The sequence below is a fragment of the Eschrichtius robustus genome, chromosome 2, assembly GCF_028021215.1.
Source record: "Eschrichtius robustus isolate mEscRob2 chromosome 2, mEscRob2.pri, whole genome shotgun sequence".
NCBI lineage: Eukaryota > Metazoa > Chordata > Mammalia > Artiodactyla > Eschrichtiidae > Eschrichtius > Eschrichtius robustus.
In genome coordinates, this window is record NC_090825.1 from 105,351,787 (window position 1) to 105,366,612 (window position 14,826).

A 14,826-nucleotide genomic window follows, 5' to 3' on the forward strand; every position below is an offset into this window, starting at 1 on the left:
CCCAGCTAAATATATAGATTTTAGCCTGTGGGCAATGGGCCCTGGACTCATTTCTGACTTCTCCCATTCACTCATTATTCTAACTTGTACTGAGTGCTATTATTATATGCTTAGTTTTCAGGTATTTTCCCATATATCAGCTTTTCTAAACTTCACAGCATTCCAACAAGATACATGTTATTTTTCCCTCCTTAAGTGGATGAAAAAACGATCATGTAGGTAATAGCTGACAGATGAGGAATTCCAAAGGAGCACTCTTCACTTCCTCATGAATGTGTACTTATGGGAGAATGAGTGCAAATTCCGGACAGTGTACTCAGGATGCCCATCTAATAATATGCCCCTCACTCTAGCCATTGTCTTTCCAGAAGCAAAAAGTAAACAGGCTAGAAATAAATCTAATTTCTTAACATGTAAGTTATTCCATATCTAAAGTCAGCTCCAAGTTAAAAAGAAAGACAAAGGGTATTTCCCCCTATTCTCTCTGCCCTACAATTAACAACAAATGTCTGCATTTTTATAACTTTAGTCTTGTGAGTATCTTTAATACATTCTGACCTCAGCTTAGTGTTTCCACTAAACCAGAATCTCTTTCTGGAGTTGGTCAATTCTATCCCTCATCCCTTACCCTTAGCATGTAACCTAACCTGTTTATCGTAGTGCCCTGTAAGGTCTCTGTCTCAGCTTGAATTTTGGCCATCAAGAAATAGCTTTTTCTCTCCAGATACAGGCTACTAATTAGCATTTTTACTGTTTAATCATCAGGACTAAAATACAAGTGAGAGAAACATTACTGTTAACCCAAAAATATTTAGAAAGGAAAAAGATTGCTTACTTAAATCTTTCTGTAAAGGAATAAAGAGATGCTCTAAGGAGGTGGGTGGATGTTTAGGTGACATAAAAATTAAAAGTAAAAAAATTTAACGTCTGTTAAGTAGGGTGCTTTTTATCTCAATCTGGTTTTGTGGAAGGGTTTTCTTTGAAAATGCCTATCCATGATCAGTCAGGGAAGTCTTCCTCTAGGGTAAATATCTACCACAAATGACAGGCCAGGTTTGACTTTCTGCATGAAGACAAGTGGGAACCACCAAAATGGGGCATTTAAAAATTCTAGATGCAATACACAACATTCTCCTATCTCTCGACCCTCTAGTGCCTTGTTTGGCTTTGCCCAGATTGTTTATTCATGAGTAAATGGTTGAGTATTTCTCCATGTTTGTTTGTTTGTGTTTATGTGTGTGTGTGTGTATGTGTGTGTGTTTTAAGAAGTTGAAAGAAAGTACAGTTAATAGGTAAGGATGATTAAATTTCATCTTAGATCTTAAGGTCTTAAGGATCTCCTGTGAAAGATATGGGAACAAGCACTAGACCAGAAAATTGTACCTGATTTCTCCTGTCTTAAAATGCATGACTTTTCCCTCTGATTTCAAGTAAAGCAATGGGCTGACACGTGGTGACCTGTGTTTCACTGAGGAAAGTGATGAAACTAATTTATAACATTTTGACTTCTAGATCGGCAAAGCTGGCATGCTTACCTTGAGATATGGAGAAAACAGGACTTTGAAAGCCTCACAGGAAATCAGATAACTTATTGTAACCTTTTGTATCTCTTTACAGAAGAAAAATCCACCATGGGTACTTCTGGGGATTCTCCATATTGATGGAAGAAAGTGTTCAGAGTACCAAGTGAATCCCATTGAAGGCATGTATTAGCATTAATTTCTCCTAACCATTGAAATGAAGCCTACATGGCTCTTTTTCCCCTTAAGATGTTCAGCAAAAATGCTGAGACTCTCAAAGATTATTGAGGTAGAAACATGCTGGAATTAACCTTATTTAAAAAATAATAACTATGCAAAATAGATAATTTCCCCAACCAATAGGCTTCCTGTATGGAGGCTCTTTACACAGGAGCTTTTGAATTCTCACGGAGGGCTAATGGGATATCGCAGGTAGGAAAATGTTGTGTGAGAAGTTAAATGACATTTCAATTTGGTGTCTGCCAAAGGCCAGTCTAGGAGTCCCCAAGAAACCAGTATGTCAGCTGACCAAACCCTAGGAGTTTCTGTGGGGAGGTTGTTGGTCTTGTCCTGACTCAAGGACCCAAGGTCTTGAGTTATAGCAACCCTGTAAGCCTATCAAGGAACTCTTGATAGCCTCCACAATAAGCATTACAGTATTATCCACAGATATAAGTACTCAATAAATTTAATTGTTAGCAGGTCCTGAGCTTAATCAAAGGAGACAACTTCCCTTGGGAATAAAACCAAATCCCTCAGAGGCCCAAGGAGGAAAGAGCATGGTCAATGTCAAGTGGCCCCAGAAAGTTCATGCTTGCTTGGGATTCCTGGCTCAAATCAGCTGGGGTGGGCGTGAGGGCACTAATTCGCATTCAGAGTCACAGAAACTATTCAATTGTAAATGAACTGGAATATGTAATTGGACCTGGTCCTTGACATTTTTGTGGCACTTTCAAAGCAAAATGGAAAAAAAGAAAAACCATGTCTGTTTTCTGACCTTTTCCAAGAAGCTGAAAATATAGTGCAAATGAGTCCTTAGTTGTGGGTCATTATCCTTATGAGATTTGTCTCTGATTCCAAGGCTGGAGACTGTTCCTCTGCCTCCCCATTTTTACCTACCTCCAACTTGAGATAGGTCTCAAAGTCTCATTTTGACCATATATTCTTCCAGCCACGTGAGGGAGACAGGAGAGGCTAAATATAACCACATTAAAAACCATCAGCAATGTTGGAAACAGCTTCAAGCTTAACATCAACAGTGAGTATGCAGCAGCAGCTTAAAGACTTGTGTGAACATGCCCAAATGTTTTCTAAGAATATTTTTCAGAAGAGTGTATTTATAGATATAATCTTTAATTGCATTATGAATGATAAATGAGAAGGTTAACAAACTATATTTCAGAACTGTTTTATATATTTATTTGGTGCTATCATTAGCTCTTTCTTTGTGACTGCAGATTATTTCTGCTTACTAGTCTTAGTGGAAAGAGAGAATTGCTGTACTTTAGTGCTGGGAGAGGATGTTTCAGTTGACAATGAAGGTTGCAGGAAGTCTTGTTTAAGAGTTTATTTTGGTATTTGTCTCATTTTAAAGGCTGTGACTAGGACTTCATATCTGTCTAATAAGCATGCATGTGACATTTTTATGTTTGCTGAGTGCCTTACAGTCCCCCATTAGTCTCCACAGTACCCCTTGAGGGTGGGTCAGTATTACCGCCTACAGTTTACATTTGAGGAAATTTAAGATACTAAGGGATTATGTGATTTGTACAAGGTCACCCAGCATGCAAGCCTAGCTAATAAAAGATGACTTCAAAGCTCTTTCCAAATAAAAGTGCCTTATAAATATTAGGTAGTATTAATGGGCATGATCCCACGATGAGTAAGATACACTCCAGGAGTAAAGTGCTCATACATGCTCTATAAAATTAATTCTTTTTAACCTCAGAGCAACTTTTGAAATAGGAATTCTTGAACCTGGCTGTGTATCAGAAACATCATTATAGCTTTAAGAACATGTGAGCACCTGGGCCCCTACCCAAAGTACAGAATCATAATCTGAGAAGTGGGACCCAGATAATGTGTATCTTGAAAAAGCTCCAGGGAGGGGATTCTGATGCTCAGCCAAGGTTGGGAGCCACTACTGTAGATTAGAATAATAACCTCAGTCAAGCAACAATAAGACATCATGGAGTCAATTTAGGAGAAAAGGTCTGGTGTCTCCCAGGTTCTGCCCACCAGTTCACAACTATTATTAGCAAAAGAACTACCTCCATGAAATAATCAGCTGTGGAATACATGCGTGGAATTCCAGGAAATAATGCAGAGATGAAAGTTTATTTAAGAACTAACATTGTTTGAATGTTATAATTAACTGGGTAAACTTACCGGGTCTACTCTTGGATTATTATTGGGTCCACCCTAATGTTTTTATTCTGAGTACCTTGTATGATAATCAGCATACTATGAACCTGTAGTATCTGCCTTTTCATCCATTTTTCAAACACTTATTTAATACTTGCTATGTGGAGACTGCAGAGTAAAATAATGGTTTTGGTCCACAAGGAGTTTATAATCAAGTGATAGAACAAGACATAGGCCAAAAAAACCAAAACCCTATAATACTAAGCTGCAAATATTAAGTGATAATCAAAGTGTATATGAGGCATTATTCATAATCACTAAAAAGTTGAAACAACCCAAATGTCCATCAGTTGATAAATGGATAAATAAAATGTGGTATGTCTATACAACAAACTATTATTCAACAATAAAATGGAATGAAGTACTGATACATGCTACAACATGGATGAATTTTGAAAAAATTATGCTAAATGAAAGAAGCCAGTCAGAAAGAACCACATATTGTATGATTCCATTTATATAAAATGTCCTGAATAGGCAAATCTATAGAGATAGAAAATAGAAAATAGATTAGTGGTTGCCTAGGGCTGAGGAGTTGGGCCGGGGGAGGAGATGGGGAGGAACCATTAGTAGGTACAGGGTTTCTTTTGGGGGTGATTAAAATGTTTTAAAATTGTGGTGATAGTTGCACAACTCTGTGACTATTCTAAAAGACGATTAAATCATATACTTTAAATGGGTGAGTTGTATGGTATGTGAATCATATCTCAGTAAATATATATATATATATATATATATATATATATATATATATATATATACACACACACTTTATATGTGTGTGCTATATGAACTTGGTGAAAAGAGTGATTAATTAGTATGCACTGGAAGAAAGTGGTGGAAAATTTCCTGGAGGAAATGGCATTTGAGCTAAGTCAAAACGGGTGATTTTTGTAAAGAAGGAAGGCATGCTCAGATATGTAGTCAAAGTGATGATGCTTTCATGCAAGGGCAAGTTATCTGGAAAAGGTGAAGTTTAGGATACGTGAAGGGTACAGGAGATGGGGGCTAGGTGCAGAGCTTTTACTGCCATACTAAATTCTGCAGTTTGGTTTTCATTTTTGTAGAGCCATGATAGGTTTATGAGTGGTTTGGTTAGGGCTGTGATTTGGAAGGATAATTGGAGGTGGTGATGAGGTCGATGGCGGATGGGGTGGGAGGGCAGTGAGCAGGGGAGACCATTTAGGAGACTAGGCTAGTGTAGTGTAGAGGCAAGAGATGACGGAGCCCTCAGCTATGACAGCAGCGGTGAGCACTGAAACAAGGACAGATTTGAGAAAACATTTAAGAAGTAGAATCATAAAATTTTGTGAACTGAGGAGTAGGTGAGAAAGCACAGGATATATACAGCAGGGTATTTTAGACCACAGAAAGGCTGGGTCCTTTTTTGTTAAGTTATTTAGAATCATAATGTAAAAACTATTGTTGAAATAACACCAAGCAGCCAAATTATAGCTTTTTAACACCTTGTCAACAAGGGTTTGATTACAGAGATTCTTACATTTCTTTTTTTTTTTTTACATCTTTATTGGAGTATAATTCCTTTACAATGTGTGTTAGTTTCTGCCGTATAACAAAGTGAATTAGCTATACGTATACATATATCCCCATATCCCCTCCCTCTCGTGCCTCACTCCCACCTTCCCTATCCCACCCCTCTAGGTGGTCACAAAGCATGGAGCTGATCTCCCTGTGCTGTGCAGCTGCTTCCCACTAGCTATCTATTTTACATTTGGTAGTGTATATATGTCAGTGCCACTCTCTCACTTTGTCCCAGCTTACCCTTCCCCCTCCCCGTGTCCTCAAGTCCATTCTCTACGTCTGTGTCTTTATTCCTGTCCTGCCCCTAGGTTCATCAGAACCATTTTTTTTTAGATTCCATATATATGTGTTAGCATATGGTATTTGTTTTTCTCTTTCTGACTTACTTCACTCTGTATGACAGACTCTGTAGGTCCATCCACCTCACTACAAGTAACTCAGTTTCATTTCTTTTTATGGCTGAGTAATATTCCATTGTTATGTGCCACATCTTCTTTATCCATTTATCTGTTGATGGACACTTAGGTTGCTTCCATGTCCTGGCTATTGTAAATAGAGCTGCAGTGAACATTGTGGTACATGTCTCTTTTTGAATTATGGTTTTCTCAGGGTATATGCCCAGCAGTGGGATTGCTGGGTCATATGGTAGTTCTATTTTTAGTTTTTTAAGGAACCTCCATGCTGTTCTCCATACTGGTTGTATCAATTTGCATTCCCACCAACAGTGCAAGAGGGGTCCGTTTTCTCCACACCCTCTCCCGCATTTATTGTTTGTAGATTTTTTGATGAAGGAATGTATATTGTGAATAAAGAGTGGAATGAATAGAAATGCTATCACCCCATTTTGTGAGCTCTTTGGAATCAGACCTCCACTTATTGGAGACGAAGCAGTTATTTATGGCCTGTTGAATGACTAAGTGTTTACCTCTTGCTCAGATAGCTTCCCTAGAAACACTTCCTTTGGTGTGAACAACTTGGATTTACTGCCAGGGCAACACCTTCCTTCCAACACCCACGCTGCCTCTTGGCTCGGTCCTCACGGGCAGGTGTTAGTAAGCAGCATTCTGTTTTGCTTCTAATAAGAGCACAGCCTCTGAAAAGCATAGGCTGAATGTACCACACATTGTAACTTTCCCTTACAAGTGTTCTTATAGGGAAGATCTGAAACTGTGGGAGTCTTAAGGATCAGGAAGATGAAGACTGCTTTTTCTTATAATCGTGTAGGGCCACACCTATGTTTTCCATCTGAAGGAGGGGCAGCCAGTTCCTGGGCAAGGTCAAAATAGACCAAGTCTCTCTCATTGCATGGCGTTACACTCACTGGGGATCTGTTATGGCCTTCTCTGGGGACTGTGGAAGGTGTTGCCATGACACTGCCTGCTGCTAGCCGAGTTTGGGAACAGCATTTCCGATAAGTGCCTTACATGAGTTTACCCAAGCCCGGAACACGGTTTAGAACACCAGTTGCTAACCTGTGGCTCATATCTGTGCCTGTCGGTGAACAATGACTACAGCTAGCTGTGTTCAGTCACAGTTGTTAGCAGAGCTCATTACAGCAGTCTCGGGTGGGAGGAATCCTAGAAGATACCTCTAAGGGACTTCTACCACACATTCAAACTTTGGCTTTGCAGGTAAGCAATGGAAACAGGCCCCTTGGGGAACCTTTATACAACAGTTCTCTGCAACTCTGAACAGGGATCCATCTTCACTCCACAGTTGGTGAGGGATCACGTTGAAAAGAGAACCACCAAAGGGAAAAGGAGGAAAGGGACGCTTAAAGCCAGTAGGGTAAATATTCTGGGTTAAATGAGAGCAGAACTGGGTATTCTTCCTTGGGATGCCTTTTACTCACTGCATGACCTGATGGAGGCCACTTCCCCTTTCTGGGCCTCACTGTTCTCATCTCAAAAATAAGGATAACAATTGTGGCCCTATTTATATCCCAGGATTTCTGAAAGGAAAAAGTAAAAAATATATATTTAAAAAATAAAGGTTGGGGGAACATAGAAAATGCGATATAACTCTAGGTAGTGTAACTATTATTTCCTATTGCTTGTTCCACATTTTACTTATAAATGATGAAAAGGAACAAGGAAAAAGTCTGGGCTGTTGTAGAATCTCAGACTACATTTTCTGATGCCTCTGAGGGATTCTGCGGTTTGGTCGTCTTCAGTCTTCAGATTTGCCTCCCTCTCCCCCAGTGCACCAATTCTGGTGTAAACTCATCTCCAGTTTGAGGGGTGGAGAAGACCTCAGGAATCTAAAGAGGCAAGGCCCTGCAGTCATCTGGTCTTGAATCTTAATGTCACCTGCTGAAGCGCAAGTCCCGAAGGCTTCCTCTCTCCCCTCACTGAGACACCCGATTTGGGAGGACGTCAGCTATGAATGAGTCACACAGTCAAACTGGGGCTTCAGGGGATACCTCCAGGATAGAACCAAAAAGAATTTGTAATGTGCTCTGAATGTGTCTCAGTCTGGGTCTCTAACTACAGTCTTGTTCTTGCTGAAAATCACGGCACACTTCTAACCAAGCAAGGCAGGTCTACTTATCTGATGGTGCTGTCAGTGATAGACTAGGATCATATTATGGATTTGGCAGGGAGGAAAAAGATTTATTTCCAAGATTTGAAGATTTATCTTTTCCACATATGCAAAACCAGTCAGAGCATTAAAAAATATCAGTGAAAAGTGATCATGTTTTGTGAGCAGGAGGAACCATTCTTGACTTCAGAATAATACAGGAGATTTTTAAGGATCTCAAATTCATGGTTTAAAAAAAAATGATTTGACGATAGGATACCAGCAGGATTATCAGACTCTTAACTGCCCTCTTATGGTGAGGTGCTATCTCCATTTAAATGAACGCCTTACATTGAATGCTTAAATTTCTCCCTTTCTTTTTTTCTCCTACCCATCATTTAGCTTTTTTCAATGTTCAGCATAACTAAAAAGTCTAAGTAGGGAATTGCACATAATTGTAGGCTCTGCACCATTAGCAAAGTGATGCTTCTTTCTAAGTATTTGTAATCATCTATTCCACTCTTGCTTCCTCCTCCTGGAAAATTTACTTGGAGTGATTGTAGTGTCCTTTATTTCTCTTGAAGGCATCCTTTTGACCTTTGTGTACAGGCTATAAAAAATACCAAGAAATGAAATATTGTATTTTCCATGTAGTCACAATATACACAAATAGAAAACACCACTTTAAATGAATAGAGCAAAAGGGGGGGCTAATCTCTAAATTGCGTTTTATCTTTCGAAGTTATTTGGTAAGGTAAAGAGATTTAAAAAAATACTTTTGTAACTCAAAGGTCATGATCACCCTGGATGTACGGCCTGCACCTGCCAGCTAGGAGGTTGTTTTGTGCTATTAGGTGAGAGCTCAATGGCATCCTTTGCCCTCTCAACCTTTATTATTGGCTTAGAGAAATGTGACATTGCTAAAAAACTCTAACTTGAAAATGCTTCACAGAGCAGGATCCTTGCCACATTCAGGAATCTTGCTAGTTCGCAAGATGAGAGCTGTCATGCAGAACAAAAGGCTGATACTAGAAGTCAGCAATCACAATGGGAATAAATACCACAAACTGGTTTCCTAATGTCTTAATCTCCCCCAGCCTTAAAAGAGTGATGCTGGCCTTACTTTGAAGATAACTTTACAAAGAAAATGTAGGGACAGGTGGAGTTAATTCCTGAATCTTAGCTCCTCTGGCAGTTCTTCCCCAATTTCTAATGCTTCTTTATTACCCAGATTATAAATAGATGCCCATTTTTCTTGTCTTGACATTAAGTCCCTGACAAACAACATACAATAACACCTTCCTTACCTGGTCAAGGAATAAGTTGTCCCGAGTAAGGGAGTTTGCCAACTGATAGTTAACCTAGTCCCATGATGCAATTGTATGTTTTAACCCAGTTTTGAGGAAAGTGTTTTTTTATGATTTGTTTCTCTCTCTCTCCTGCTTTGGTGGGCAGAGCATGGACTGACCTTGTTGGGAGGTCGTGGGATCATTGCTGGGGTTTTGTACAGTGCAATGCTGCAGTAAGGCCATCAATGTTTCTTAGGGGAGTTGGGTCACACTGGTACATTGTGAGTAGCACAATGAGACCTTAGGCTGAACTTGCCTTTTAACTTGTATCCTTTCTACTTCTTCATGTTTCTGAATCATTAAGAAAAGTTCTACTTAATATGCTGTGTACCCTGTTTCTGAGGGTAGAAAACTTTCCATCAAGAATTGTTCAAATATAACATTTTGGCATGAGGAAGGGATGCCTATGGCTGGATTCTTCTTATTATGTGTAATCTATTGGTTGGCACTGCTCCTATGAGTTGTTCTCCATCTTTTGTGTGATTTTAATATTTCCCCCTTTTTCCGAAGATCTATGCTCCTCTAGGCTTTAGAATTCAGAAGTACTGTGGCTTTGGTGGTCATTCTTTTTGAACCTGAAAGGGGATGTAAAATGTGAAACATCAGTGCCTAAATTAAAGACTGGCCAGATGAGGCCATTCTCTGTTGGTTCTACCTCAGTGGTTTGGCATGGGTTTCTGTGTTAGTGGAGAGATATAAGATCTGTGCCAGATGCAGGACTTTGGCTCACAGTAACAAAGTATTCTGGTCTCTGTGGTGAGCAAGAGTCTTGGGTCTGGTGCATGTCTGCAGACTAGAATGGATTGCCATGGTTTACTCTCCAGTGTCAGGGTTGCTCTGGAAGCCCCTGAACTCTGCTGCCCAGTTGCTTAGCTCTTCTAAGATAGGTCGAAGGTTATGGTACTTGCCCACTGCTTACCATTTTGGGGATTTGAGCTAATCTATTAATCAGATCTTCAGCTCTTCTCTGATGCTTTTACTTAGAGGGTCAATTGAGGTATGTTTGAAAACTTCCTGGAAGATATGTACCCTGCCATCTCTTCTGAACCTCTCACTCATCATCCACATGCAATTTTCTTTGTCTACGTCTTCTTCCCTCTCCCCACCAAAATTGTTCTCAATAAGGTCAAGTTACCTGTTGTATTAATTTCCTATTGCTGCTGAAACAAATTACCACACACTTGGTGGCTGAAAACCACACAAGTTTATTCTGCAACAGTTCTGTTGGCCAGAAATCTGAGAGCAGTTTCACTGGGCTAAAGTCAAGATGTTGGCAGGGCTTGCCCCTTCTGAAGTCTCTGGGGAAGAATCTGTTTCTTTGCCTTTTCTAGCTTCTGTAGCCACTTGCATTCCTTGGCTCAGGGCCCCTTTCATGCATCACTCCAACCTCTTGTTTCCATTGGCACATTTCCTGTAGTCAAATCCCTCTCTTTCTCCCTTTTATAAGCACACTTGTGGTTCATTTAGAACTCATCTGGATAATCCACAATAATTTCCTCATCTCAAGATTCTTAACTTAATTGCATCTGCAAAGTCCCTTTTCCATATTACATTAACAGGTTCCAGGGATTAGGTACTGGATATTTGGGTGGGGGGCATTATTCAACCTACCACAGCATTGATTTCCTAATTTTCAAATCCAGTATCTTCTTTTCAGTCCCCATCCTAGCTGGATTGACATTTGATACTGTCAGTTACTCTGGAAAAAACTCCTCCTCTGACCTCAAAATATAGGTTATTTTTTTTTTTTTTTATAAAGGGAACGCTATTTATTTATTTATCTTTGGCTGCGTTGGGTCTTCGTTTCTGTGCAAGGGCTTTCTCCAGTTACGGCAAGCGGGGGCCACTCTTCATCGCGGTGCGCGGGCCTCTCACTGTCGCGGCCTCTCCCGTTGCGGAGCACAGGCTCCAGACGCGCAGGCTCAGCAGTTGTGGCTCACGGGCCCAGTTGCTCCACGGCATGTGGGATCTTCCCAGACCAGGGCCCGAACCCGTGTCCCCTGCATTGGCAGGCAGACTCTCAACCACTGCGCCACCAGGGAAGCCCATAGGTTATTTTATTTTGTTATTCTTGTTGCGATATTTTTATTGTCTGTCTCTCCCTCTAGAATGCAAGCCCCTGAGTGGAGTCCTAGGTTATCTTGTTTCTAAGCTCTATCCCCAGAGCTTAGACTAGTCCCTACTACTATCAAATAATGAAAGACATTGGATAATACAAATTGGATGAACTTTCCCACTCCTAGGTCTATCACCTTTCATTATTATTTTCCTTCAGTGGCCCTTCCTCTTCCCATGCAGTCAAGATTGGTATTCCCTTCAGGACTTGGTCCTAGTCTGCTTTTCTCCTCATCTGCCAGGTAAATGCTGCTCCTACCATATTCTGGGGTCTCTCAAATCTGTACCTCAAGCCCAGACCTCTGATTTGAACTTCCAGCTTTGATCTTTACCTGGATGTCTTACAAGCACAGCCCACCTTTCCCATCTAGATCCAAATACAACCAAAAACTAACCTCACCTTCCTCTTATACTCTCAGGGAATGGGAAGTGCCAAGATTTACTCAATAGCCATAGCAAGAAGACTGGGAGCCATCCCAGACTTCATGCTTTCTCTCTACTCACTCTTCCCCTACCCCCTCCAGTCAGTCATGCAGTTTTGTCAACCTGACTCCTAAATATCTCTTTCTGTCTAACTCCCATTGCCCTGGTTCAAATCCTTATCACTCCCATGAGTAGGAGTGATGAACTTACCAAACTCTTGACTTCTCTTGAATATGGTAGAATGACATGCTCTTAAATTTTTGGGATGTGTACCAGAGCTGCTGATCATTGCCAGCCATGCTCTCAGGCTCTGCTGAGTGGACAGTGACTATGATTTGCATACCACATTAGCTTGGCTGCCATAGCTGATTGGGCCAGGGATGGGTGCCTGATCCAAGGGTGGCTCTTTCTATGGGCTTGATCAGCCAACATATGATTTGGGTGGCTGGTTGTAAAATATAAGTTGAGTAAAATTCCTTTTTTTGGAGTTTCAGAAGAGAGAAGTTGAGAGACTAGGATCACTGTATTGCTGAACAGAAGGGTCAGCAGGAATGGTGGGCATGAGCAAGCTGCGGTTATTAGAAAGCAGATACTGTGAGTAAGGAGGGGAGCCGGTGAGCAAGATGAGAACAGGAAAAGAAAGAAGCTGAGGCACTGTGAGTAGGGTGCTGCCTCCGTTTCTGTGGTTCTTTTTTTAAAAAATTTACCATTTATATTTAATAGAATTTTAAAAATTCATATTAATCCAATGCTTTATTTTTCAAGTTTTATTGAGATATAGTTGACATATAGGACTGAATGTTAAAGGTGTACAGCATAATGATTTGACTTACATACATCATGAAATGATTACCACAGTAAGTTTTGTTGAACATCTATCTTCTCATATAGATACAAAATAAAAGAAAAAGGAAAAAAATATTTTTTCCTTGTGATGAGAACTCTTAGGATTTACTGCCTTAACAACTTTCATACATAACATACAGCAGTGTTCATTATATTTATTGCATTGTACATTGCATCCCTCTGTGGCTCTCTATAAGAGTATTTCCTGAGGCCTGGCCCTACTGTGATTCCTATTGTCAGGTTTCTATGAGTCTCTGCATTATTATAAGCAAACAAACAAAATAACCCTCATCTGAGTGAACCCCTGCTTCCTTCAAGAAATTGGCCAAAGAGTTATGTGTTCCAGTAAGCCTTTACGATGTTATGATGAGACATCTGGAAGAAAGCAGCACTGTAATCAAGAGCAGCAATATGCAGTCCCAAACTCAATGTTAATTCCACTTCTTTTTAAAGCATTAGCTTAGGAAAAAAAGAGGTTATATCACTATTTCCTTTGGGTGTGGGAGAATATTATGAGCTTCTTGTGTCAAAATCAGTCTTTATTTAAAAACAAATCAATCCCTAAACATAGTTTTAGAAAGGAAAAGTAATTGCTGCTACAAGTATCATAGGAAAATGACTATAATAAGTGACATAACATTGTCTGATGCTTATCAACAGTGGGATAATCAAACCACCTTTTTAGATGACATGTTTCTAGATAGCTGCCTTTCCATTTGCCAGCTGTTGGGACCAGAGGGATTACTGAAAGTCTCCAGGTTTCTTAGTCACATGACCACATTCCTCTCTCAAATAAGAATAATTAAATTCATTGAAGATCTTTAGGTAAAAAACATTAGGCACATATAATCAATGCTCTGAATATGGTATACAATTAGGAAGCATTTTTATTTATGTCTCCCACTATCCCTATAAAATGTATTCACTGGGGAGTTTCTCACTCTGTCTAGGATAAAATAAAAACTAGGTAGTGTTAGGACTGTTTCAAGCATTCTTAGGCAACAGAAAGTCCTTGGTCACTCTAAATGCTGTTTAGTGCATCTATTCCCGTGTTATATAATGTGGAACTTGGTTGAAAATTAAGTCTTACCCTTATCCCAGTGACAAGCCACTTGCAGGTGGGCAGCTGTGGAAGGGGAAGGTCTTTCTCTTCTTGCTCCTGGCAGGAGCAAGATCCTTCTGGGGCTGGGGTGGGGCAAGGTGGGAGAAGCAGGGAGGGGCAGGAGTGTGGTCCCTTGAGTGATGAAGTTGTAAGATGGCCTTCAGCTTTCTGGGCCTGAGAAACATTTAAAGCAGACCACATTTCACAGAGACTTTTGCAGGTTCTTGGGAGATTGCGCTCATAGCTGGTGTTGTCTCACTTGCCATTTCCTTGATTCAGGCAAATGCGCTCTCCACTTGAGCAGCCGCCTACTTCCTCAACCCCGAGGAGCCAGTCTTCTTGCTCTGCTTCGCCTCTTCCGAGGCCTGCCCGCACCCAAGGCTCTCCCCAGCCAGCCCTCTCTCCCGTTTGGCACACATCAATCCATGAAGATACACACACACACTCCCTTTCTTCCCTTCTTCCTTGGACAAACTCAGGGCAGCAGCCTCCCTCCTTCGCTCTGCACCAGAAGTGCTTGCAAGCTCTTCTTTCACACGATTTTCCAGAAGGGAGCTAAACCACCATATTCTTCCTACCCAGAGACATACATTAGGCTTTCTGATGAGTTCCACTCATGTCCCTTTTTCTTGACATTACATGACCTCAAGCTTTTACTTTGGTGGGAGGTGAGAGCACATTTTTCTCTTAAAAAAATCCTCCAAATATCCAACAGTCCTTATGTGATCTAGTATTTCCTTTGGAATGTAGCACCTTGTGTGTCTTGGTGCCTCAGCCAACACGTTAGTTTTAACACCCTGTTAAGTTTGTGGTGGATTTTTGTTTGCTTGTTTGAAATTCTAATGTCAGAAATGTGTTGTTTGGATGAAGTCTGTGTACATCCTACACACCTATGACCACATGGCTATACTCAAGCAAGAGTTGCTCCAAAAAACAAACCTACAGCGTCTCTGGCCAGCCCTGATTTCTGAAGGGAACCAATGGA

General features: G+C 40.5%; 1 protein-coding gene across 1 annotated transcript in view; it reads left to right on the top strand.

Annotated features, from left to right (window-relative positions):
* Window positions 1-14,826, top strand: part of MEGF10 (multiple EGF like domains 10) — a 370,667-nt gene that overhangs the window by 5,592 nt on the left and 350,249 nt on the right. The window contains exons 2-3 of the mRNA XM_068535791.1: window positions 1,618-1,702; window positions 2,692-2,778. The gene's annotated coding sequence lies outside the window, so the exon portion shown is untranslated. The remainder of the gene's footprint in view (window positions 1-1,617; window positions 1,703-2,691; window positions 2,779-14,826) is intronic.